Below are 26,412 nucleotides of genomic sequence, written 5' to 3' on the forward strand. Positions count from 1 at the left end.
CTAAGCTACCTTCATGCGTCCTTGCGCCAGTACTGACCCTGAACGAGCGCTTCACGTCAGTGCTTAACAACGTGAAGTTTGCTTGCGCATGCGCGCTGTCACCGGCCTGCGGAGAAGCGCAAGCACCATGGCGAGCACGGTACGTCTTGCCAGGCATGTTTGTTTCAGCCACGCGTTCGACAGGAGTGGCGTCGGTGGCGTTGTTAGGCGTTTCACGACGCACGGCGAGCCAGCGTTGCTGGAGCACATTAAGTTTTACGCTATGATCTGCAACGTTCTTTAGTTTAGTAAACAAAATTAGAAGAAAGGGTCCACGCGCCTCCATATTTGCACTTCAGTTTAAAAATTGTGCGACCCAATACAACACAGTTTTATTGAATAATGGTGTTCACGTAAAGCTTTTAAGAGATACTCTCGCACCCAGCATGCGGCAACCGTTCCTTACGTGCACTCTAAACATTTTTACACCTTTAAGGGTGTTTTCTTGTCGCACTGTAACACCCTTATCGTTAGGGCCTTACAAAAATTTATAGAGGACGACAGTGGAGCTCTAACGAGACGTGCGATAACAAAAGACGTAGTTGAAAACTATGTAATCACTCTGACAGCCTTGGACGCATATAAATATCCGACAGGAGAGTTTCCTATCTCTCCCTGTGAAATTTTCTTGTCGGATATTTCTGTGTGCCCAAGGCTGTCAGAATGATTACATAGTTTTCAACTACGTCTTTTCTCATCGCACGTCTCGTCAGAGATCCGCTGTTGTCCTCTATAAATTTTTCAGGGCTCTGACGATAAGGGTGCTACCGCGCGACAAAAACACCCTTAAAACACCCTTAAGGGTGTAAAAAGCTTTAGAGTGTGAGGACGGGCGAAGGGAGCTTTCAGAGTACGCTTGCTTCCTCCATCGGTCCTTCGCTGTAAGGATGCCTCACGTAAGGTTAGGGAGCGGTCAAAGGAAAGGAACGCTTCATCGTTCGGGCCTTAGTCTTGGTTAGGTCTTGCTAGTAGTTTATGCTCACATACGTAAGTGCATAATGTATCTTTGAGAGCGTTAACAGCAGCTAGCTGGTACTGACGATGGCCGCGGATGTGTTAATGAAACCGTAAATTCCAGAGCTCGATTACAGCCCTGCTGCCCCAGAAGAAATATGGCCCGTAATCTGCCGACACGCAAAGCGCCGATCTCTCAGCTAATAATTTTCATATCATGGTGGAACTGGCTTTCTTTCAAACTTCTGGACTTATATCCGCGCTCCAAGCACAAGTGCCGTCATGATATGGAACGCTATAGAGTCTAACGGATATTTAACCAGTCTTGCCTTTTTACTACGACAGCGTGAAGTGCTAGAGATTGGTTTTGCCGTGTCCGTCCGTCACGTTCATCTATCCTGTCCAGCTATCCACTGGGTTATGCTCACTACGAGATTTTCGACATCGGCGACATAAAACGGTGATGTTGTTACATCGCCAGGCCAGCTAGTCATCCTCGTATGACCATTTCCACAGCTGAAGAAAAATGAAACTTCTTGACAACCACCTTCACTGGCTACTGAGGAAATGCTATTGAGAAAATGCAATCCATGCTACTGATGAAATGTGCATTTGGTAGCCGAGCGCACTAATACTGAGCTACCCCGCAACAACAGTGCTGGGCAATTATTGCAAGGTTTCGCACGCCACCAAGACCCTCAGAGCAGTGGCGTCTGGGCACGCATTTCGGAGGCCAGTATCAGCAATATGTGGGCGAGAATTACGTTACTACGTGCATCGCATAAAGAAATTGTTCTTGACAAGATGGCGGTGTGTCTGCGTGCTATTCTTTGTTGCCATGGTCATGAAAACAGCGTCGGTGGCAAAAAAGAGGCGTACATAACTACGGGGATAACAATGCTCTAACATAATTCATGCCCACAATAGAGGATCCATCGAAAGTAACGTTGTTGGTGGAAGACAACATCGAAAACATCGACAGCGTCAATTATAACAATGTCGTGGCAGCGACAGCGCCCCATAGTTCACACATTAGCTCACCATATACGCAGGCGCCAAGCGCCCTATCCAGTAGCACTGCAAATGTAGCGAGAAAATGAAATCGCTCAAACCACTTCGGTGGCACTGTGTCATTCCCCTCCTGACATCAGTAGTATATAGTAGAAGTTCTCGCCTCAGAATTTACTTGAAGGTCCCAGGCAGGACCTCCAAAACTAGTCATCAAATCATAAATGCATGAAGCCTTTAACAAAGCAACTGCCTCCTCACCTGTGGCATAGATATTGATCTACAGAAACACTCCCTTTAAAAATAAAGTGTACGAAAACTTCAAATTTCACCCTGTGGAAACGTCATGCTGGTAAGTGCTTGGACACTGTGCTACTGAACGATGCAAACAAAGAATTTTGACTGTTTTACACAACTAAAACCAAAATAAACGTGATGCATGATGATTACCTGAATCAAGTATATTTAAAGATTGAAATGTTGAACCACGAACAAAAAGAAGATTAGCTGAAGCCTTTGGCCAAACAACTGTGAATAAACGGTTCTTAAAGCTATGCATTTTAAATAAAAAATGTTAGGCGACCCTAATCTTAGGTGTCTTTTACTGGCATTGGCACCTCGGCCTGGCTGTTCTTTAGGTGAAAGCAACGCATGAACCGAACTCGAAGGCAACTGTTTTCCATCATTTAGCCAGTTGAATATTGTGCCACGTTCTTGTATGTGACGTCATTAGCGACGTCATTACTACTGCTTTCTACTTCCGGGTTTCCAGGAATTTCGTCAAAGTTGAGTAACTTCAGTAATTCAACTTGTTACTAAACTTAAGCTTTGATATTGTATCTACAATGAAACCGATAAATTTTGTACAGTACTATTTTTTCTTTTTTTTTCTTATTAATTTTTAATATCCTCCCCGGTCAGCTCAGGAGGTGAGCCGGAATTGCTGCGCAAGAAACAAGAGCGCCACTTGATGCTCGTGCCACTAAGTGTAGCCTACCTTAGCAAAGGGAGACTCAGAGTGCTAAAGTATGTCCGTGCACCTCGTTCGAGTTCGACAACACCCATTAGTCTGTCTTACAGAAAGGAAGTTGCGTACATCTCAAAGAAGGCCAGAACTTACCATATCCTAACTGTTATTTCTGTACCATCAGACAATTATAATAACCTTTAAAATGTTGCACCTAATATTTTTTTTAAATTCTTACTTCGAATTATCAGGTTTTATATGATCACACCCTTACGCACTAACAAACCACCCGACAACCGTTGGGTTATTGTCCAGTTCCCCGTAGTGGCTGAAAGCAATTATTTGAGGAAGAAGCAGGCAAACAAAACAAACGAACCGATAAAATACCGATTCATGACTAATCCCCCAGAGTGGGTTGCGCCATTTCACTAGGGAACAAGAACAAGATGCCGGTCTTCACCGTGAGAGAATGCTGCTGTCGCAGCAAATGAGTTCTGAGACGATGGAATCGCAGGAGTCTGCTGCCTTGTTTCTTCATCCCCATTATACCACCGCTGCTTTCCGCTTCTACATTGCCATTTTCGTGCTGAGTACAGCGTGATAAACATTCTCCGGCAAACCTCTCTGCTTTATCCCGAATAATTCTTTCACAGTGTAATGTAGGAGTTGAAAACTTGGCTGGCATAGTGCAATGCTATGTACAAACAAAGTAAAAAATTGTCGGCATTTGGGACATGAAAATAGGCTGAATATTTTGTGCGCCTGAGCATACAACCTGGATTTGAAGTGTCGCTTGCAGAAGCGTGCGCTATGTGCAAGGGTGCGCGACCAATATAGTGTTGTACTGCTTTAATAGTTGGACGCCAAAAACTAGGTTGCAAATCGACTTTCTCGTGGCACCCTCATTCCGCGAATTTTCGATCCTGTCGGTACATGGTCGTGCGACATAGAGAAGTTTCTGTTTGTATTACACCTTCGTTATGTTTAATGTGTATCAAGGAAATCTGCGCTTCAAATTGGTGCATAGGTGGTGTCAAGTAACGCGCTCTCGAGCTGGTCATGACCCCTTGCAACCATCGCCAGCCCCGGATGACCTTGCGAACATCCGGGAGAACTGAAGTGAAAGCGTGCATGGTATCGACGCATGGTATAGGAAAAGTAGCGCCAACGGAAAGTGGCATTGAGGCCTTTTCACGTCCGTTGATGTTTCTCTACTCTTCTAGCTAAAGTTTGCAGCTACGTAAAAAAATAATACTTATAATATAGGGTAAAAGTGTTATGCATCGATATTTTGCTTACGCAACTATCGCCTTAACAAAAAATATAATGTAAATTTCGCATCCTCGAGGCCTTGCCGCAGCGGCGGGAAAACGTGAGCCCGTTCTTCCCTTCCTTTGCGCATACTAGGAATGCGAGATGTTGCTGAAAGCAATTTTATCGGTTTGGCGATACTTTGTCGATATTTTTGCGCGTTCTGTATACAGAGAAGCGATTTTCTTCGCGAAATAGGGCGTTATTGATTTTCAGTCCGTAGATCGCAGAATATTTTTCGTCTGAGCCGTATAACCTCTTGGAAAAGGCATCAGACGCAGCTCGGGCTTTTCGAGACCACTAGAATTTTTTCACTCTATTTCGAAATATCATGAGGCTGAGTTCAATATCATGTACCTTAGTTCTAGATAAGAACGTATGCTTATACATTATTAGAACCACTGAATGACGCCCATTGCAGGAGAAAAATAATTCCGTTCAAATGAGGTATTCCTAATCCTTTTAAACTATATTTATTGTTTTCACTTCAACCAGTTCTATGCTACAACCGCGTTTACAAGTGCTGACATCGTCTCCATCTTGAGTGAATTCACAAAAAAGTAGTTTAAAATTTACGTACGAAATGCATGAGAATTACATGCGCGGGTCGCACACAAAAAGCTCCAGGCTGATGCTTAACTTTCAGAAACGCACTTCGTAGAAGGCAGGGGCTGATTGCTTCTTCTTGCTCAGTTGGGCTCACGATGAAACTTTGCCGAGGCGCTGACAATGCATATCACGTTAGTTGACCTAAGCTGTAATTTTTTTCTCCTGTCCATGCGTATGAGTGACTGAAAACGAGATATCTGAATCGTGTGTACTGCAGGATACTGCATTTATTTTTTCTATAGAATAAAGAAATTCTCCTCCTTCGCATTGTCCTTCAAAAGAAAGCTCTGCAACAGTCTTCATGGACACTTGTTGCACAGGGCGCTCATCCAATCGCGCTGCCAGCAGCGAAACAGGTCACTGACCGATATCGTTGATATCGTTCTCGTTTTGCTCATCGTCTTGAATTTCCATCTCCCGCATTCCCCGTGCTTTCCCTTGACTGAGATATGTAAATATTCACTAGGTATGGTATGTTGTAGATGGCAGAACATGGGAACACACTCTGATGGTCCTGTTCAAGTCACTCATACTACAAAAGGTTTCTCGTGTGATTGGGCACCTATATACGGAGATGTTCTAGCGGGAGCTAATTATTATATTCGCAATTTAATTCGGCACCAATTATATCAGGAGGTTTTGGACAGGGTTCTTATTCACATGCCGGTATTGTCCGAGGGAACCATGGGCAGGAACAGTGTGGTCACAGCTCGTGTTCTTAACTCAGGGCGATATCTCGAGCCTCCTTCTCTTTGCCTTGCGGCTGAGCGCAAACACGAAGCAACGCTAAGGCTGTAGAAGGAAATCTGGATGCAGCATACAATATTTTAGAAAGGTCTGCAGATGTTTACTAATGTTTAGAGATTGGTGGATATTAAGTTTTTTGGATACGAATAGCAAACATCCAATATTGAATCGAGTATAATAGTCATACACAAACACAAATATATATAACAGGCACAATTATTTTGGTAAAATTGGGTACCACGCTTGAACACACTAGTGAAAAGGAGACATCCAACTATCACGGACAATTAGAATCAGTTTTAAACACAGGATCACTGATTGTGAGTACAAAAACTCCACAGATAGCCGCTCATCATCTTCAGAGCCCGGTTACAAACAAGCTTTCCAAGAATAAATGAAAGCTGTATGATGATAAATGCATGGTTGTTGAAAAATGACCAGAAGTTGAGAAAAAAGAAAAAAAGCTGCTGGAGGACTTCGATGCCCTAGAAACATCTAAATTCACCCGTTCCAACGAAAAAGATTACTGGTTGTAGCGTAAAAGATAAAATCACAGAACATGACTAGACTGCAAGAAACTAAGATACAAACTAAAAGAGAAAAATCACAGGTTCTCATGTAAACTTCCTACGCGAAATCGAAAACAAAGCTCGCATTAATCATTTTGCTTCTGTATTGCTTCGAAAACTCTTGTCGTTGTTACAATTCTGAGAAGTTGCGACACTTTTCTTAGCAGACCGAGCACAGTAACCCGAGTTTAACAGTCAGTTAATGCAAAATATTTGTATAGTTTCAGTACTATAATATGCCGAATGGTTCATTTTCTAATACGAATAACAATAGTTCGTGTGTAGTACTCCATTCGTATTCAATACTTTAAATATTCGCCCACGTCTACTCATACTGTTTGGACAACAAATTATTTTCATCGCGAGCAACCTTCTAAGCCATGAATTAAAAATAATTACTAAAGTTTACGCGAAAGAAATACCAAAATTTTGTTACCAAACAACCAAGGGCGGCCAGCAGGAGGTTGGAAAAAGTACACACCGTAGAAAAAGACACGGACACGAGAGAGCGACTCGCACACGGCGCTATCTTTGTAGCACAAAATTTCTAGCCGCTTCATTTCTAATACGACGGGCCCTTTTTCCTGTTCTGTGCCGCTCCCCCAGCAGCGCTTTGTCTGTGTCGCTCTCTCGTGTCCTTGTCTTTTTTGTGCTCTGTTCTTTTTCCAATGAAACACCAGCAAGCCCAAGCTTCCAATATAAGTCAGCAGGAGGTGTCATTTTCTCCTCTTTTACCAATCTGTAATGTCCACTGACATTGTTTCTATATATATATATATATATATATATATATATATATATATATATATATATATATATATATATATATATCCCTAAAGGCCATGATTACCAGCCCACCAGAATTATTAACAAAATGCATGAAAGACTGAGTTGAATTAACCGGCTTTCTGCTAGCAAAGAAATTTTTGAATTGTTCGAGCCTGTTGGGGAAACAATGAAAGATTACTCGGACTTCAAAGTTATGGACGCTAGAAACAATCGCACGATATCTTTGCCAGGACACGTGGTCAAATAAAGCCCTTACGCTACACTAGTTCATCATCATCAGCCTATTTTATGTCCACTGCAGGACGAACGCCTCTCCCTGCGATGTCCAATTACGCCTGTTACACCAATTACAACAACCAATTACAACATGCGCCTGCGAATTTCCTAATTTCATCGCTCCACTTAGCCATCTGTCGTCCTCAACTGTGCTTCCCTTTTCCTTTAGTACGGTAGCTAGCTGGGCGAGTCTATACATCTGCATTATTGTTACTTATAGCGTGCACTAAAAATACGGACAAAAGAGACGAAACATGAGCGCTCCTGGCACCCATTTTGTAACCCTATAGTAATCCACCGGTTATCTAACCTACGCATTACATGACCTGCCCAGCTCCATTTTTTCCCCTTAATGTCAATTAAATTATAAGCTATCCCCGTTTGCACTCTGATCCACACCGCTATCTTCCTGTCTCTGAACGTTATGCCTAACATTCTTCGTTTCATCGCTCTTTGCGCGGTTCTTAACTTGTTCTCAAGCTGCTTTGTCAGTCTCCAAGTTTCTGCCGTATATGTTAGCACCGGTAAAATGCACTGATTGTACAGCTTTCTTTTCAATAATAATGGCAAGCTTCCAGTTAGGATCTGACAATGTCTGCCGGATGCGCTCCAACACGTTTTTGTTCTTCATTAAATTTCCTTTTCACGATCAGGGTCCCCCGTGGGTAATTGACCTAGGTAAGCGTATTCCTTCGTAGACTCTAGAAGCTGACTGCCGATCTTGAACTCTTGTTGTTCATCATTATCTTAGTCTTCAGCATATCAATCTTCAACCACACTCTTACACTCTCTCAATCATTTGTTGTAACTCGTCCCCAGTGTTGCTGAACGCGACAATATCATCTGCAAACCGAAGGCTGCTTGGATATTCGCTGTTTATCCTCACTCCTAAGCCTTCCCAGTTAAATAGTTTGCATACTTCTTCCAAGCACGCAGTGAATAGCATGGAGAGATCGTGTCTCTGTCACGGCTTGTCACCCGTTCGCTGTCGGCGCGAAGTCGTCGATGGGGTATACAAACCGGTTGGTCGTTCCGTACTCAAGCGAACACAGCGAAGGGGTCAGTGTCGGGAGATAAAGAGAAAAAGAAATATTTGTAGACTGACAACCACACACAATTTAAACGAAAGAAAAAAAAACACAAGAACACTAACACACGTGCACTTAATCTAGATCAATGACGAAGACAGAAGAAATACAACGAACAGTTAACAGTAAATATAGAAATTAACACTACACAAAAGACACTTAACGGTGGTCGACTAAACAGAGTTCAAAAGAAAATAAATGATGGCAAACGCATGGCCGGGCAGCAGCAGCAAGTCAATAAAGCGTGGAGTCGACGGCACAGCTTTCCCGAAGAACGCTGGCAAGCCGATCTCGTTGCGGTGGATGCGATTGCTGGGCTGGGTTTTCCGCGAGTCTAGGTCTGACGTCTTCCCTCGAGCAGGTTGAGCTAACTTGGGAGGAACTACCGCGAGCTTCGTTGCAGACGTTGGTTTTTCGTCTCTTACGTCAACTCGTAACTCGCAGTTCAGACGCGGCTAGGTGGCCCAGGCGGCGCTAGCTCCTTGACGCCTCTCAGCAGATTATAGGCTGAGCTTCTAGACCGATCGGTACTGCTCGGTCTAAAACCTGCGTTTATATAACCCCTCCTTTCCCTAGTTCCATGTGTTGGGGAATGTCAGATATTGGTGACGATCCAATGAAGTTCACCCAGTTGTATCCCGGCTCCTCCCAAAGTCTTGGCCGCGCCCTTTTTATTAGGATCGAGAGAACGGGGGATTCCCCCCTGCTGTTAGAGGTCGCGCACTTGTATTGCACCACATACGCACACCCCTGAGTCCGTGGCGCGCCTCTATTGTTCGTTCACAAACACAGCAGAAACGACGGCAGTCGGCCATACGGCGCTGTCGGAACACACACTGTCAGCAATTCATGGACACAGGATTGCACAGAGACACCAAATATTTCGGAGTATTCGCACCCCTGTCTTCTTAGCAAGCTTCTCAATGCACGCGCGGGGCACAGAATACCTAGGGGTTCCTACAAAAAGCCGTCGGGGCGTCATGGTAGCGCCAACAACAAGAAAAATAATCTCAAAACCTGCCTCCGACTTATTTCGGCCGCTGGCCTGAGTGGCCGGCAATAACCGTCTAACTCGTCGGTTCCTATTCCTACGACCTTTTGCCACCCGTATACTCTGTGCTTCGCCGAATCAAATAATGCCGCACCGTGAGTCTCCTTGTCTGACCCCTTTCATTATGGGTATCCTTCTACTTTTCTTGTGGAGAATTAAGGCAGCTGTGGAATTTCTGTAGATATTTTGCAAGATATTTACGCAAGCCTCGTGCACTCTGATTACGTAATGGCTCTATGACTGCTGGTCTCTGCTGAATCCAATGCCTTTTCGTAATCTATGAAAGTCATATAGAGAAGCTGATTGTACTCTGCGGATTTGTCGATTACTTTATTGATGACATAGACATGATCCATTTTAGAGTATCCCTTCCTGGAGCCAGCCTGGGGAATACTTTATATAATACTTCACAAGAACAAATTCCAGGCAAGTCTGATGCTGGACGTATTATGAGCGAAGACGGCCGGCCAATAGCAGAAAGCACTCGCGAGCGAAAATCTTTCTGAATTCGGCCCCACTTTTGGAAAGCGAAGTGAGCACGTATTCTATGACATGAATAACAGCAGAGTAGGTGACGCATTGGGGATCCAGGTTCAATCTGTGAAACTCCTGTATATCCTTGCACCATGCATCAAACATCTGCATAAATCTGTCGGGCGGAACTTATCCGAGTAATCTGCAGACCAGGAATCCATCCTACTTTTATCTTTTGGAGGTTTCGAAAACTGTCCTTTACGATACCTATTCTTTCGAGGATTGTTCATAATATAAGCTAATCACAGTACCCATTCCGGCAATCTAAATCGAATGAACGGGTATTTTTTTCAACAATAGGCATACACAGGGCGCCTAGCTACTGCATCGGGCTACTGTCCTGGGGGACCGAGATTCGATCCTTCCATCAAGCAAGTAATCGAAATGTTTTGAAGTGTGTGCTAGTCGGCAAGACAGCAGCAGCAATGGTCGCGAAAGTCCCGGAGGGTATGCGAAGAAAGCTTCGCTTTAAGAAAGCGTATGCTTGCTACGCAAATTCTGCTTGCACAGGAGGCTTATGTGCCTTGGCGGACGCAATTCTGGCGAACAGTTGAGGTCAACAAAGATGTAATTAAGCATTCATTACATGCTTTTACTTCAATACCAGCGTATTCGAAGACAACTTGATCTCGTGTAATACTTTTAAAGCGTTTATGTAACTAAATAGTTATCAAATTTGACGCTCAGCGTGCTAATTTCGCATACAGAAACGGAATTCTCGATAAACACTTTTCATACAAAGACGATACAGTGCACTTCTCAGATGTTTTCGATGCAACCAATCATAATGTCCTTCTATGTTAGCTTGATCATTGCGGAATTCGGGGCGCAGCTCATTTATTAATCAAAGTTTATCTAAAACATTGTTCGGAATTTGTGGCGACCGCAGTATACTGTCCTCTTTCACAAAACCAGTCACATCCGGTGATTGCACAAGTAAGTAATCTAGAACCCTCTTTTTCCCGTCTATGTAAATGAAATTGCTCACATTTGCCAGACAGATAAATAGATCATTCGAGCAAACTATATTATCTTATTCTCACTGGTCCTTAACGTACTGACCTAATAGACCGCGACAAAAGAAAATTACTCCAACTAATTGACTGGGCATGGCATAATCATTTACACATTACTGTTACGACAACTATAATGTTGCTCTTGAATTCACAAAATACTCGCTTTGAACTAACACCGATAATACAAGATAATGGACAATGCATTTTTAAAGATACCGAGCTGTTCAATGAGTGGTGAAGTTTAGCAAGTAAAGCTAAACGTTACCATTCGCGTAATGGACTTGATAGCCTCATTGTACATGGAGTGAACTTAGCCGAGTGACAGCGTTTACTTCCAAGGTGTTTCAGGGAACACCATGAACTTCTTTTTAAAATTGCTTGTGGCAGGTAGCACGATTCTAGTCCACGAGATAGTCTACCCGAAGAGCCGGACTTTACTTGAACAAAAAATTGGATTGCCCAATCGACTAATTAACGAAAATTCGCTATTTAAGTTTTAAATAATTACGTCATGGCACATACTGCAATTTACAATTTCTAGCACGTGAGTCTGCAAGGCATATCCACTTGAAAATAATTGTGTGATGACACCATTTACGAGATATATGGCGTGAAACTTGCGGTAAAACTGCACTGTCGTTCCGCTTATTTGCTTAGCAAAACGTCTTATGCATTGACGCTCTAAAATGGAACGCCAATGCATTTCTCCGCAAAGTTCGGGAATTATTATCTCGAAACTGGTGCCATCCTGAGAATCCGTTCCAAGTGGATCTGCCTTGCGAACACCCCGGCTAGAATTTGTTAATTGCAATATGTGTCATAAGGTAATTAGCTAAAACAAAATTGGTGAATTTTTGGTAATTAGTTGATTATGTATTTCAATGTTTTGTGGAAGGGAGGTCCTCCTCTTTAAGTAGACCAGCTCGTGAACTAAAGTTGCGCTAACTGCCGCAGGAAATTTAAAAAAAATTGGAAGTGCTCGCTGAACCCGCGGTATGTGTGCTGCGATAAACTGCTCAGACATCGACATCTTTATCCCCGTACGGTATAAATAGATGCTCGGGCAGAGCAATTGCCGGCATGTATATACAAGGCTAGATGTAGATGCAGATCCTTGGGGCATACTGGCGCGTACCCACTCTGGGGATTGGTCAATAATCGGGCAGGTCGAAGTAAAATGCCAAATAAGAGTGCAACGTTGTATACTGGCACAGTTAGAATCGAAAGATAGAGATTGGAGTGCCTGAATGCTTTTTTTTTTTTGTAAATATGAAAGTTCTATCATAACCATGAAAATAAAATAATTCAAATTCAACTTGGGTGAAAGAAAACAAGGCTTAAAATTTTGTATTAGGAATTTAAATCTCATTGATCGTAAAACGAAATCTTGGATGGAAGCGCTAACCTTACAGTCGCTGTCGTTGTTGCTGTTGTTGCTGTTGTCCTGAGTGGCCGTGGCACATACCCACAGTGGGGGATTGGCCATGCATCGGGTGGTTCATATGGTGCATAAAAATAATAAAGCAACATGGGAGTTCACAATTTGAGCGTTGGAGTTTAAAAGTAAACGTTTTGTGTTTGGAGAAAAAAGGAAATAATTAGACGAAAACCGGGTATACATTAATAATAAGTATTATCCACTCGTTGCTTGCAGCATCCTCTTTCTCCTCCTCTTCCTTGAGGGATTAAAAGTTAATAAAAATTTATGCGTATGCTTGTAGAAAATATAATATGAAATGAGCATGGCAATTATTAATTAGAAAACTATCTGGAATAACCTGACACTCGCCCTCACTCTTCTGATAGCTTCCCCAGTCGGTAAAATCATTGCTGTAAAATTCGCTCTTTTTTGAACTGCGGAATTCTACGGGTGTCACCTGCAGTAGAAAACATGGATGTGTTGATATTTCTGAAGACGATAATTCTTCGTATGGCTTGAAAGGATCAATACCTTTCTCGCATCGCTGATTTATTCTGAAAGCGTAACATCGTGCTGATTCAATCTGTATCTTATTATAAACTGTTGCACAAATATAAGGTTGAAATAGCTAATAATGATGGCACACACACAGTCTAGCAGGTTTACGAACAAAATTATTAGTGAACGCTACACGATACCGCGAACAACGCGACGCAAAAAAAAAAAGAATACCATACAAGCTACACCCGCCGTGGCTGCTCAGCGGCTATGGTATTGGACTGCTGAGCACGAGACTGCGGGATCGAACCCCGGCCTCGACGGCTGCATTTCGATGGCGGCGAAATGCGAAAACACCCGTGTACTTATATTTAGGTGCATTTTAAAGAACCCCTGGTGGTCGAAATTTCCGGAGTCCTCCACTACGGCGTGCCTCATAATCAGAAAGTGGTTTTGTCACGTAAAGCCCAATAATTTATGTTTGACATATGTTTGATTGCATTGTGCCCGTAAGTGTCAATAAATTCTCTGAACGAAAGATAATTGATCGTAAGGCTGTTATTTCCGAAGTGCTACGAAACATGTCTAACATTGAGGAATTTCCCAATTCGACCATTTTTATTAACATGCACGATGTTTTTCATACTTTTTTTCAAATATTCAACGCTTTCTCGTATTCAAATGGTATCGCCACGCCCGTTACATGGCGGCCACTACAGTTTGTCGCGTTTGTACATCACGTGGCCACGATCCCTCAAGCTGTTAGCACAGTTGTTTTTTCCTTTTTCCCTAGCGCTACTCGCGACAGTTCTGTTGCATACAAAAATTGATTAAATTTGCTTGAGATGGCGTCGAGAAGAAAAGAGTCTGCTTGAAGCAGAAACAAAAGACATGGAAGGTGTGATTTTGCGATGGCCAATCACAGCGACAAGTAACATCCACTGCATTGATGGAAGAGGTGGCCGCGAAATTTCATTTTCGCGTGCATGTTTCTCTACTGTTCCTTATCATGATGCTTTCTTCTTATGGGTCCATGCTTGTGGCACCTGTGACCATGTCATAACCGTTTTATTGCTTCTATATTGTTGCGCCTCATCACCCCGCTTTTCTTTCTAGTCACCGTGTAAAAAAAAAAAACCTGCCACATTTACTCCTGTCAATATACGATGGGTATGATTCGGTAAACATACTTCTTTTTCGTTAACGCATTCTCAACCGGAGTATGAACTGCTCCACTGCTCATATCCTTTAGAATGCATGAGATGCTACCACCAGGCTAAAATTATATGACCTACAAGAACTTAAAGATTACATTGCAAGGTTGCCATGCACGAGAGGTGGAGGCCGATGGTTTCGATATACACAAACCTTCAGAGTTCTAGATATCATGGTAGTTAAGCAAAACTTGCTTCTTTGTTCTTCCTGTGCAACTACATCTGAGAAATGGTCAGTGGCAGACATTGCAGACATTGCATATAGGAACAGGAGAAAGCGTTTAATTGCGAAGCGCACGGAATGGGCCCCTCCACATTTTCGTTCGCTACTGCTCGTCCAACACTCCTTTATGCGTTTCACAAGGAGCACCCATTATGCTCGTTCTTTCGTCTTTAGTAACGCGAAGACAGAGATCCGTTGTAGATGTCCGTACTGCTTTTCACGGCCAATCTTGCAGCCCACGGGCACTTCCATAGCATGTGCTTGTCCGAATATTGTCCGCACTGGCTGAAAGAGGACGTTTTATGTTTGCCGTTCATGTTGTGCAGGTATTGTCGTGCTATAGTAGTGATGGCTGGGCTCTTCCAATAATGCTGTCGTCTTTCCTGCCGGTCGTAGGTAGAGGACTAAACGAAAGCGTGGGATGCCCTCCGTGGGGTCCTTTAGTATAGTTGCTGGAGTACTTTGTGCTACTATTTTCGCTCCAAGATCGAGATAGTGTGGCAATGTAATGAGAACAGACGAGAGCTATGTCGGCAAGAAACCAATTACGACTGATTTCGGTCCCTCGAAAAAAATGTGGTCAGTGCAAAACGAAGCGACAGAACAATACCAAGGAGAACTACAGAACTATGGCGCTGTAGTGAAATAGATGAGCGAGCTGGTGAACATTCGCAGGCAGTAGAAAATTAGAAGCGCGAAGCAATACGAACGGATAAAAGGAAGTGGACAGGGCAAACGATAACTCTCACGTAAAGATTTTATTGAAGACAGCTGCCGATATATTAGGAAAAAAAGTAGAAAAAGAAGTTAAACTAGAGGGAAGCGGTAGAAGGCTCCGACCGACTTGTGTAGAAGAAACCCAAGTGAAACAGAATTTTGACTTGGCTGAACTAAAGACAGTTCTCGCTCACGAGCGATTGCAGACGGACACAAATATTTCAGCATTTTCTTTGCAGTGCCACATGAGGGATAGCGGTTGTAAAAGACGCTCACGCGCATTCAGTTTTTTTAAGACCGCACAGTCATCCTAGTTAGTTTGCTAAACCATCAAAATTTTGTCATCAAGTATTATTTTCTTTGTAGGGTTTAACGCGCCGAAACTGCACAATGCGTTATGAGGAACGCCGTAGTGGGGGACTCGGGATTAATTTTGACCACATTTGGTTCTTTGAGGCGACAAAAATGTAAGTACGCCCCCGCGAGCCTTTTCGCATTTCACCCCTATTGAAATGCGGTTGCTGCATCACTGAATTGGCAAATGCTCTTTGAAGTTTAGTTACTGGCACCTAGAAACAGTTTGGTCGTTATAGCCTATATCCATCTTGCTTCTCCACCCTGCACATGCACCACAGTAACGCACTCTTGAAAAATGGCCAAGTAACGTAATCTTAAGCCGTATTTATGCAGTTACAAGAAAAGAAAAATCCCCATTAGTCATCTAGAGGATGGTGTTTCATTCAAAGAACGTTTCAACAGCTTTCCCGTACCCGCCGTCCAATAAACAAAATTACAGACGACTCCAAAACAGAGAAACATGCTAGCGATAGCTTCTCGGCTCTGTATATAGTTCAGGGTCTCGAACTGAACCCGAACCGAAAACCATAACCAAACCGGAATTTTATTCTGCACAGAACACGTACTCGAATCAATATTCCTAAAACGTCACTGTACCAAAACGAACCTGAACTAAAAAAAAAATAATAGCGGTTTCCCGTTCGGCACGAAACGGTTGAAGCATATAGTGTGATCAATGGCATATATGGGGGCTGAATAGATGAGCGATTCTTCGAAATATTTACTTCTTTAGTTGGCACACCGCCCCAGCAGATTCTTACAACTACCTAGCTACGTTGTTGAATGGGAACACACCTAGGCAGAGACGCTTGCACTTCCAAACTCGGCCGTGCTAGTTCTGTCCTACGGCATAAACTTTGTTTCAGGGGCTCTGGAGAATCAGCGTTCCTGTTGAAGCGCCAAATTCGACCGGTATAGGTAAGCTTGCTAGTATTAGTAGATAAACCGTAAAACGCGCACAAAGGATACACGGAGAGCCAAAATGACGGTGTTCTCGAGAAGGTAAAATAAGAAAACCAACGAGTTCATCGGTACGGCTTCTTGTAGTAGTAACACTGCTGTCGTATTTAATATTATTGCCGTCAGCATCCCCGTGCGCGGCAACCGCGCTCAACGGCACGGGAAATGGGCTTTTTTGTTGAGTGCCGCGGTTAAACGTGACTTTGGCGGTTCCAAAGCGATTTCAACGCTCTTCGACTTTTCAAATCTTTGCCGGGGAACAACGTGTGATTTGGAATTTTTTGTCCGCGCTTAGTCAGCGCAAGACCCTGCGCGACGTACAGTTGCGTAAGAACGCCGTGGTGTTTAGCACAAACCGTTGTTTATCAGCATTCAGAAAGATTAATGGGCTCATCGGCTTTTATTTCTTTTTTAAAGCAGGAACCTGAGCGAGATGTCAAATTCCAACTCCTTTATTTGCTTCAGACTAGAAGTTTGGAATTGTAATTTATGTAATACAATGTGAATGTCGTGATCTCCCCGGAAAAGAAGAGCGCACGGAAAGTGTGCAGTTATTATTATTATTATTAGTGTCTGTGGCTTTTGTGTGCAACCCCATAATACGGGGTGTAAAATGGGATACACTCGAACGCTCGAACCACGTGTATTTAACTTTAGGATACCAGTAAGGACAAATAACGTTTCGTCTCTTCAAGTGCGAAAAAACACCCTCCAGTATTTTTCTAACATCTATCGCGTCCTCCCCGCTTAGCTCTCTGTAGGACGATTGACGATTGAGACACTGGTGAGCTAGAATTTCCTTAGTGCATTCGGGGTTTCTGCCGAATTGGTCTTTGAGTTTTTCGTTTGAAGGGTGGTACTGAATTTGGCTTTCCGGCAACCGCTCGGTAAGTCCTACCTCCAGCTAGTGCGTACGCCCATTCGTTCCCTTTCGGACCCGCACACCCCAGGCACCAAACCAGTGGGCGGTTATTTGTGGGTGTGGGTTTTAATAAGTTTAATATGCTTTTCTTTTTTTCAAATAGAGACAGCAGGCCTCGTGTGAGTCCGGTATTACTTCGAACTCTTGCCCTCCTGCTCGGTGCTGCTTATTGCCACGGCTCTTGCCGCGGCTTCCGCAGTAGTGGCTGATGGAGCTAGAAGCCAGGCACCCACCACCTTGATGTTGTTGTCTGGGATGGCTACCGTGTATCTTGTGGCTTCCGTGTTTGCCGTAGCAGCCGAACTCGTATGGGGCCGCATCCACGTAGAGTCTCCTCGTCTAGTGGTTCGTCATACTGTTTCCTGAACCACTTGACTAGCTTGCCGTCGAGCCGTGTGGTACTCAGGATGCATGTTCTTCGGTATGGGTGCCACCGAGATCATTTTCCTGGCCGGTAGTCACTTCCTCGAACACTTCTCCCAATTGTTGGGGGTAGGGAGGAATTGCCACTATCGTGAGAATTACCCTGCCCGTGTGGGTTTGGCTTAGCCGTTGCCTCTGCGAGATAAGAACTGCTTCCTTGAGTTCCGCGTAAGTCTTGTCTAATACAAGGGCGATCAACTTCTTGGTTGACGTGCACTTGGGTAACCCTAGCGCAGCCTTATAAGCACTCCTAATTAGGGCGTCTACTTGTCTTCGTTCTAACCGAGTGAGTGGTGCGGTAGGCTGTACGTGACTCTGCAGATGAGTGGGGCTTGAACGAGTCGGAGCGCGTCCTTCTCTTTCATCCTCTGTTTGGGATATGCGAGTACGTGAATCATTTTCCTTTTATTGTCTATTGCGTTCCGTAGCATTTTGATCGTGTGTGATGCCGTGAAATCGCTTTGGACCCAAGACCGTAGTATTGGGGCATTGGAGACTGCACAGCTGCGCGTGCCCATCCACTTTTATTCTGACTTCGATTCTTTTGCTGTAGTATTTGGAGTGGATGTGTATAACTCCGGATTTCTCCGGTGCGCAGCTAACCCTGCTTTTCCTGGCGAAATCCCATACCTCTGCGGTTTGCTATATCGTTTCTTCCTTTTCCCCTATTGACCCATGCGTGACCCAGAGAGTGATGTCAGCGTAGAAGGTTCAACCAAACCACGGAACGGCATCCAGTCTCCTGGCCAGACCACACATCACTAGGTTGAAGAGGACTGGCGAAATTATCGCTCCCTGGGGTGTTCTTTTGTTGAGCATCGGGAATTGGCTCGACCTCGTTTGGCCAATGCCAATCGTTCCTGTTCTTTGTGTTAGGAGGATTTCGCGTTATTATTATTATTATTATTATTATTATTATTATTATTATTATTATTATTATTATTATTATTATTATTATTATTATTATTATGTGATTTGAAAACATATATACGCATGGCAGGAAAGGGAAAGCGAGGAGCAGGCTGGCAACTGCCACCAGAAGGGGCACAACGCCTGCCTACTCTTCAGAAAGAATGAGACAGAAACATAAATAGAAAATAGGAAGAAGGGGTTGAATATGCGTTCTCCGCAATCAGCAATTTCCAATTGTTGCACAACCACCTCGCGCGAAGCATTGTCAAAGGCACACTTTAGGTCGAGCGCTAATATTACGTGCTCGTTCCCCTGGGCTATCCTTTCCAGCACCTCCTCCTTTAACATGAGAAAAGCATTCTTTGTCGACAGTCCTGCTCTGAAGCCGATCATTGCATTTGCTAAGAGATTGTGGTTTTCTATGCAGTACTGTAGCCTGGTTTGTACCACCCTCACGAAGATCTTGCCCATGCACGACAAGGCCAAGATGGGTCTCAGCGCCTCGAGAGACTGGGCCTTTCCAGGTTTTGGGATGGTGATGATTTTGGCATCCTTCCATTCCGATGGAACAGTTCCCTTCGTCCAGGACTTGGAGTTGACTATTTCGATGATTTGGCCCAAACTTTGTCGTCAAGATTCCGAATCAGGCCATTTGCGATTTTGTCTGCCCCCGGAGCGGAGGTCATCTTGGCTGCTTGTGGCGCCGCAAACAACTCCGCCCTCGTTATTGGAGCGTCTAGTTCTTTGTTTGTCGTGCCTCTGTATGTTCTAGGGTTCTCTTCGGGATGTGGTTGCTGTTGTTGCTGTGGCCGTTGTATTTTATGCGTATGTAGCCCTTTTTAGGTTTGCTAATAAGTTCTTCGTCTGTGCCTGTAAAGTCGTCCGCTATCCGTTGGAGTCTGCGCTTGTTTTCTCTTCTGCTGTTGTGCCGATAAAGCGTACTTCTGAGGAGCACCCACGTTTTGGCTGTTCCGAGAGTCTCCAGCAGGGAGCTGCAAAACTGTACCCAGCCCTCGTGCGTCAACTTTGCCGCTTATTCGTTGGCTTCTTTGGCCAAATTGGCTATGCGATCGCTGAGCGTTCTGTTATATCTTTACTCTTTGCATCCTTTAACTAAGTTCTGGCGCTCGTCCCATAGATTGACGAGGTGCCTACCCGCCGCCGGTGTTTTTGCTATCCTCGTCACCTTTTTGGACGACTCGTGTGCTTGCCTGACGAAATCGGCCAGTCCTCTGTCCTTCGGGGTGTCTGCGCCTGTTGATATCCGGTGTTTCCTAGTTTGTCCAGTCCGTCAGGATCCCTTCCTCTATTACTCTGCGGAATTCGAGGCAGATTACTGCCTAGGTTCTCGCGAAGGTTGGGCCACGCGACTTTCTTGATGTTGTAGGTCGTGTCAAGTGACGTGTTGTGTCTCTGCTCACGCTATTACCTGTGCTGGTGGGAGTCGCCGGGTGTGTGACGAGTCTCAGAGCAAATTCTTCGATCACCGACTCCATCAATCGACCCTTGGGTGAATCTTTAGCCTAACTCCATCCCGTGTAGGGAGCCTTGAAGTCGCCCACTACCACTAGTCTGTCTTTGGTGCCCGAGATGAATTTAGTTCAGGCCGAAACCTGGGGAATGTCCGCCCCCTTGCTTTTTAGTGGGCTTCAAATGTTCAAGATCAGCGTGTGAGTCTTCCCTCTTTTTTGGGGAATCACGCTGATCAGCTGACAATTGATAGCCCAATAACCCTGTCACACGTGCACCCGCGAACTCCTTTGAACTCTTGTCTTTATCACGAAGTAGGTGCGCTAGGTGCCACACGGTCTCCCTTCCGTTAAGGAAGTTTCATGGAGCTTTTGGCGAAGAGAGTTCGTCAGTAAGCATTACGGCTGGACGGAATACTCTCGTTCAGGTAGCTACAGCTATAAAGAAAACCACGAAAACAAAATAGTTATAACTAGCTCATTTTAAAATTTTAGCAATATTAAGTTTTTTCCTTGCGTTATACACCACGTAATGGAAGGATTTATTTTGTTTTGAGGACATTAGCGCCTGTACCCTGTACACCAATGCTTCACCATGCCGCATGGCAAAATGTCATTACGACATTTCGTTTGTTCATCTGTGCGCTCCAGGTGCTATGCCAGTTATTGCTGCCATGACAAGCGCGGCATTCTTTTTCGGCGTATTCGGCTTCGTCACTCATCTCGAAGCAGTATTTTCATACAAGCCTATCGCACCGTGGATAGGCACACATCCACCATTTCACAGCACACAAACACAACTCGTAGCCATCCGCGCACCGGTCGAACAACGGGCACCCACGCACATGGAGGAAGGAAAAAAAACTTTTTAAGTGCTCTTTGTAGAGTGGTGATCGATTCGTCCCCATTCTACTTTTGTAGCTGTAGCTCTTGTGCTACTTGATTCTTAAAGTCGTTAACTTGTATGGTGACAGACGGCCTGACGCTGGTCATCATGGTCGTCATCATAGTGGTGATCGTTACTTGGATCATTGCGTGGATTTATGCAGTTGTTGTCACTATCTTCGCTTGGGGTGTAGGTTTTTGTGTCGTTGGATTGACAATCGCAGTTGTCTGCTTGGGTGTGGCCTCTTTTTCATAGCCTCACTTGTTAGTGCAATTTGAGCTTTCTGTGTCGTTTCTAGCTTCTTAATTTTCGCTATGAGTTTTGATTCGAGGCTTCTAATTGTATTAAGCGACGGTTGTTGCTATTCTTTTAGTTCTATTCTTTTAGTTGTTCCTATTCCTTTAGTTTTCTATTCTCATTGAATCTGGTTTCATATTCCGGATAGCTACCCTGTATGGGGCTGCCCTGAATCAGGTGAGAAAAAACCTTGCCCAGCTCACCTGATTTTGCTTTCCGGTGGCTGGTGCCGACGGTCCCCCGTTTTTCTTGGTTGCCTTCTTTTTGCCGTTTCCGTGGATCGTTGTCTTGGAGTCCTTCGATGTGGAGCTAGATTTTCGTCTTGATCTCCACCATTATTGAGATCGCGATTCTTTTTCCTAAGAGCACGTCTCGTCGGTCGGAGCTCAACCCCTTCGAGCGCCACGGTTTGACCCAAGTCTTGGGAATCGCCATCCTACCCGTGATGGAAATGTATTTCAATCTCTGGGGACTGACCACACGAGGCGGTCGGGAGGTCAAGAGAGAGACAAAAGGAAGGAAAGACAGGGAGGTTAGCCAGTGTAAATACAAGTTGGCTACCCTGCGCTGGGGAAAGGGGTAAAGGGAATAAAAGGAGAAAAAATAAAATGAAAAAAACACCTCCCGACCGAGTGCTCGTGAGATCAGCCCGACCACTCGACCACGCGGCTTACTTAGCGGTGCACTCGTGTCCCGCCGGTGATATATCGCGCACCCCGCACGTAGGCACGATGAAAAATTTGGGTTCGGGCATACGTCCAGTCTGTGCCACTGTTGTAAACAGAGGGTGCACAGCTGTGTTGTTGGCTTATAGGGTTATACCACCTCATCTCGACATCCATATAGTAGACACATTTAGGTAGCGAACCTCCGGAAAATGTTATGAGGGGGCTGGTGGAGTCGCCCAGCATCCTAGCCTTCTCGATCACCATTCCCTGGGTTCGCACCCATAGATTTCTACTGAGGAATGCCATGGTCGTTTATGGTGGTATTCCTTGTGCCACACCTCGGTAGCACTCTTCGGGGTGGGCCACGTAAGTGCTGAAAGAATGCAACTTTCCCCGAAGTTCTAGATGCGTAATATTTCGTAACATGTCTGCGACCTCCAAATCTGGTGGGGACGGGATGACGTTTGATCCGGTTTTTGGCCGTAGCAGGAAGTCTATTCCTGTGGTCTTTCTTAGCAACGCGGTTGTGGTTGGATCTTGGTCTGTTAGAGTTAGCTGCTAGTGCCTACACGCCTGTAGGATTGCAGCTGATAGCTCCGGAATCATGAGGTCTTTGACCACTAAGCCCTTGTGCGGTCTTAAAACGATTTTTATATCGCCTTCTGGTAGGGGTGGCAGCAGCTTACGTTAAAAAAGGTGCTTTTTGCTGCGCCTGCTGCAGGTTTCTTGCAGTCGAGGTGCCTCGGCCGTTGCTCGATCCTCCATCCCTGTCGCCACCGTTGCCTCCGCTCGCTGTGCCGTTCGTGGTCGAACTGCCGCTTGCCGAGCATGCTGCTCCACTTTTCTTAGCCTTGTTTTGATTTATGTTCTCTTTAGGTGAGGCTACTGACTGCCACCCGTCTTCAAACCAGGTACGATCGATAAGGCCTGAAGGGTGGTCGTCCTCCATCTCGCCTCCGATGTTTTCTCGCTCCTCTCTTCCGGGGTGAAAAATCGAAATTGCCGAGGTAGATTGTTGAAAATCTATCGTCTCTGTATTCTCCATCGTCCGATCCCTCACGACGTCCATAGATGTTTTCGTGGCTTTAAAAGCCACGAAAACGTTGTCGGCATCTCCACGACCGGTTCTACGCTGCCTCCTCAACAAGACCAATTCTTATAGTTTCATTTGAAGACTGTGAGGCGCAAGAATAGTTCTTGAAGTCTACTGGGGGAAAGACTGATGCAAATGGAGGCATGCGCACAAACAGCCGTCGAGTATGTCTCGTCTTAGGTGACCTATGAATTCGTTGTCTCAATTTAGGCAGAGCAATTTCTTATTTGGCATATCTCAACACACTTGGATTCCTTCAAAACGATGCGCGGTGCTGTAGTATTGCCTTTAGCACTTTCAACGAACACTCCATTCTATAAATGCATCTTGGACGTGCCCTTCCTCATTTCCATTGCTTTAATTGCCATCATGTACCAGATGTGATCGCATTGTATGACATCTCACATCGCATGGTATAAAATAATGTACAGAAGCCTTTTCAGCCGAACAAACTCTGCGAAACTTTTTATTTCACAATTTTTTTTGGATTGCGAGTATTGGATATTCGACTGTCGTTTTTTCTCGAATATTCGTATTCCATTCGATTAGAAAATTTCGCTATTCGAACGCCCCCAGAAATTTGAACAACGTCCACGGGCCAGCGAGTGGATTCCTTTCATATCCTGACAAGATCTGCGAACGCGCCATGCGGACAAGTCAATAGCACTCTGCAGCATGTCACCACTGTAGGACAGCACAAAGTTTACTGGGCCGAACCATTTCAAAATTTTATTTCTCCGAACCGAAACTTAACCGGAACGAAATCGGAGCGCGTTGTACCTGAACGCGAACCAACATTCTTTTTTTTTTGGTTCGACACCCTGATCTTTAATTATTTAAGTAATTATATCATGAATGAATAATAAACCGAAACACATAGTACGCTCTGCTCGCAGAACGTTAAGAGTTGTTTCAATTAAAAGCTAAATTGTGGGGTTTCACGTGCCAAAACAATAATGTTTATAAAGCACGCCGTAGTCCGTAATAAGTTTCACCACCTGGTGTTCTTTAACGTTCCCCTTATGCAAAGGAAAGCGTTGTTCTATCCCGGGTATATTGAAGATTAACCACCGATATTTCCCTACCCAGTAATAATAATAATAAGATCTAACTTGACGAGACAGGCATCCATGTGATGTTTATTAACGAGCATTTATTTTAGGGTCACCCTTTAAGGTCAATATTTGGAGTCACCCAAAAAATAATGCGTCCATCTAATCTTCCGGCTGTTTCATACACGTCCTGCGGATGAAACGATTTTTAATTGCTTATTTTACTTGTTGAAGGGTTTTAACAGTGGTTATGAAGGACGCCATATAGTTGATGGCTCCGAATTAATTTCGACCACCTGGGATTCCTTAAGTAGCACCCAAAACACGGCACAACGAAGAGCACTTAGAATTCCCTTCCCGATCGGATTGTGGCCGCCACGTATGAGAGTCGAAGCCACGACCTCGTGCCCAGCAGGGCAACACCATAGCCACGGAGTCAACCCGGCGAGTGACGAAATGCTCAGTGGAAACATCGATGTTAGCAATGGGAAAGCGAAAGAGACACCGTAGAAACTGAAATTCAGATGTGCAACATGTGTAATGTTATACTCAGAAATGCAAGAAAATTAAGAAATTGCTTTTGCCAAGTGCAGCCAAATTAAATCACAGTGCATCGGTCATGAACCAGAAATAAAAGACGACGCATGCTTTTACCTGCATACAAGGAACTTATATTCTATTGTCACTTGATGTGTGGTGTATTCTATTTTTTATCAATTGCCCGTACCCCCCCCCCTTCTCAGCCGTGAGGGCCTTTAGGGGTATTTTGTATAAAATATAAATGAATATGAAGCTAGCTACGTCATCGACCTCTAATATACAGCCAACAACGGGAATGTCAGTTACAATGCTGAGATTTTAAATGCTGCAAGTCTAGGGCGGACGAACTAAACTTCTTGGGTGCTGCTGTGCGAGCACGAGTTCTGAAAACGTTGGGCCTTCATTTTCTCTGATAATAACCAACCGGTCACTATCGGCCAAATAAAAGCAGATTGCTTAACTGATGTACTTTGTAGTGTCCCTTTGAGCAGACTGTCGAGCCGAAGCTTTTTTTTTCCTTCCGGTTCAGTTTCGGTTCAATATCAGAGCGAAAAAAAGTTGGGCAGCATGTTACACTCCCGTAAACCATGAAGGCGAAAGCCTGCTGCGCACGTGGCAATGTATTAAGTTATACGATCGGAAGGGTCAGGCTTCTTGCAAGACATAACGAACTGCAGTGTGAAGTAAACGTATGGCACTGTAGGTCGACCTCCTCAACGACGCATGCGAGCACCTAATGCACTACCTAAGGGTTCTATCGTTCTTTTCTTTTGTTCTCCCTTTCTTTCCATCTTTCTTTTCTTCTTAGTTCTATCGTTCGTTTGTTCTTCCTTTCGTTCCTTCTTTCGTTCCGTCTTTCGTTCGTTCTTTCTCTTTCCTTCGTTCTTTTTTTTCGTTTTTTTTTCATTTTTATTCAGCCATTAAATCTTTGCTTGCTTACGCGGGTGTGAGCCATTAATTATGATATTGTTACGCGAACGAAGAATTAAGAATTGCAGACTATTTACTAAGTATATTTACAAAGGATAACTGCAGCGCTGGTCAGTTCAGTCGACAGCTCGAGAACCAGAGAGTGTTCGTCGTCTTCGTCGGGGCGCCCGCGTGCATCGTTCACAAGAAACACGCAATATGCATGTATCATTATCCCCGGCGGCAGAAGCACCGTCCCGGTGCGTCTAAATATCGGTGATAACAGGAGAGTAATATGGTTTGAGGCGTGCGACATGCACAACGTCAGTGGAATTCGGGGCAGATGAGGCACTGGTACTGACTGGGGCGATTTCGCATAGGTAACTGGAGTCACGGCAGGCAGCACTCGATATGAGCATGTGTACCGAGACAGGAGTTTTTCTGACAGGCCAACGTGACGAGTCGGAGACCACAGGAGTACCAGAGATCCAGACGAAAAGTGGACGTCTCTGTGTTGGCGATCGTACAAACGCCGTTGCTTCTCCTGGTGATGCTTCTCCTGGGCTGCCCTGGTGATGGCGTCAAGTACATACTCGCTGGTCTCTGCAACGGCGGATGGTAGGGATGCGTCCAGTGGCAATGTGGGTTCTCGGTCGAAAAACAGAAAGAACGGGGAATAACCAGCAGTGTCGTGACGCAAAGAATTATATCCAAAAGTAACATAGGGTAGGGCAAGGTCCCAATCAGTATGGTCGGACGAGACATGCTTTGCAAGCATGTCAGTTAGGGTGCGATTCAGACGCTCCCTGAGACAATTAGTTTGTCGATGGTAAGACGTAGCCAGCTTGTGCTTGGTTGAGCAGGACTGCAGGATGTCGGCGATGACTTTAGAAA

This window comes from Dermacentor variabilis, chromosome 1 (genome assembly GCF_050947875.1).
Source record: "Dermacentor variabilis isolate Ectoservices chromosome 1, ASM5094787v1, whole genome shotgun sequence".
Lineage (NCBI taxonomy): Eukaryota > Metazoa > Arthropoda > Arachnida > Ixodida > Ixodidae > Dermacentor > Dermacentor variabilis.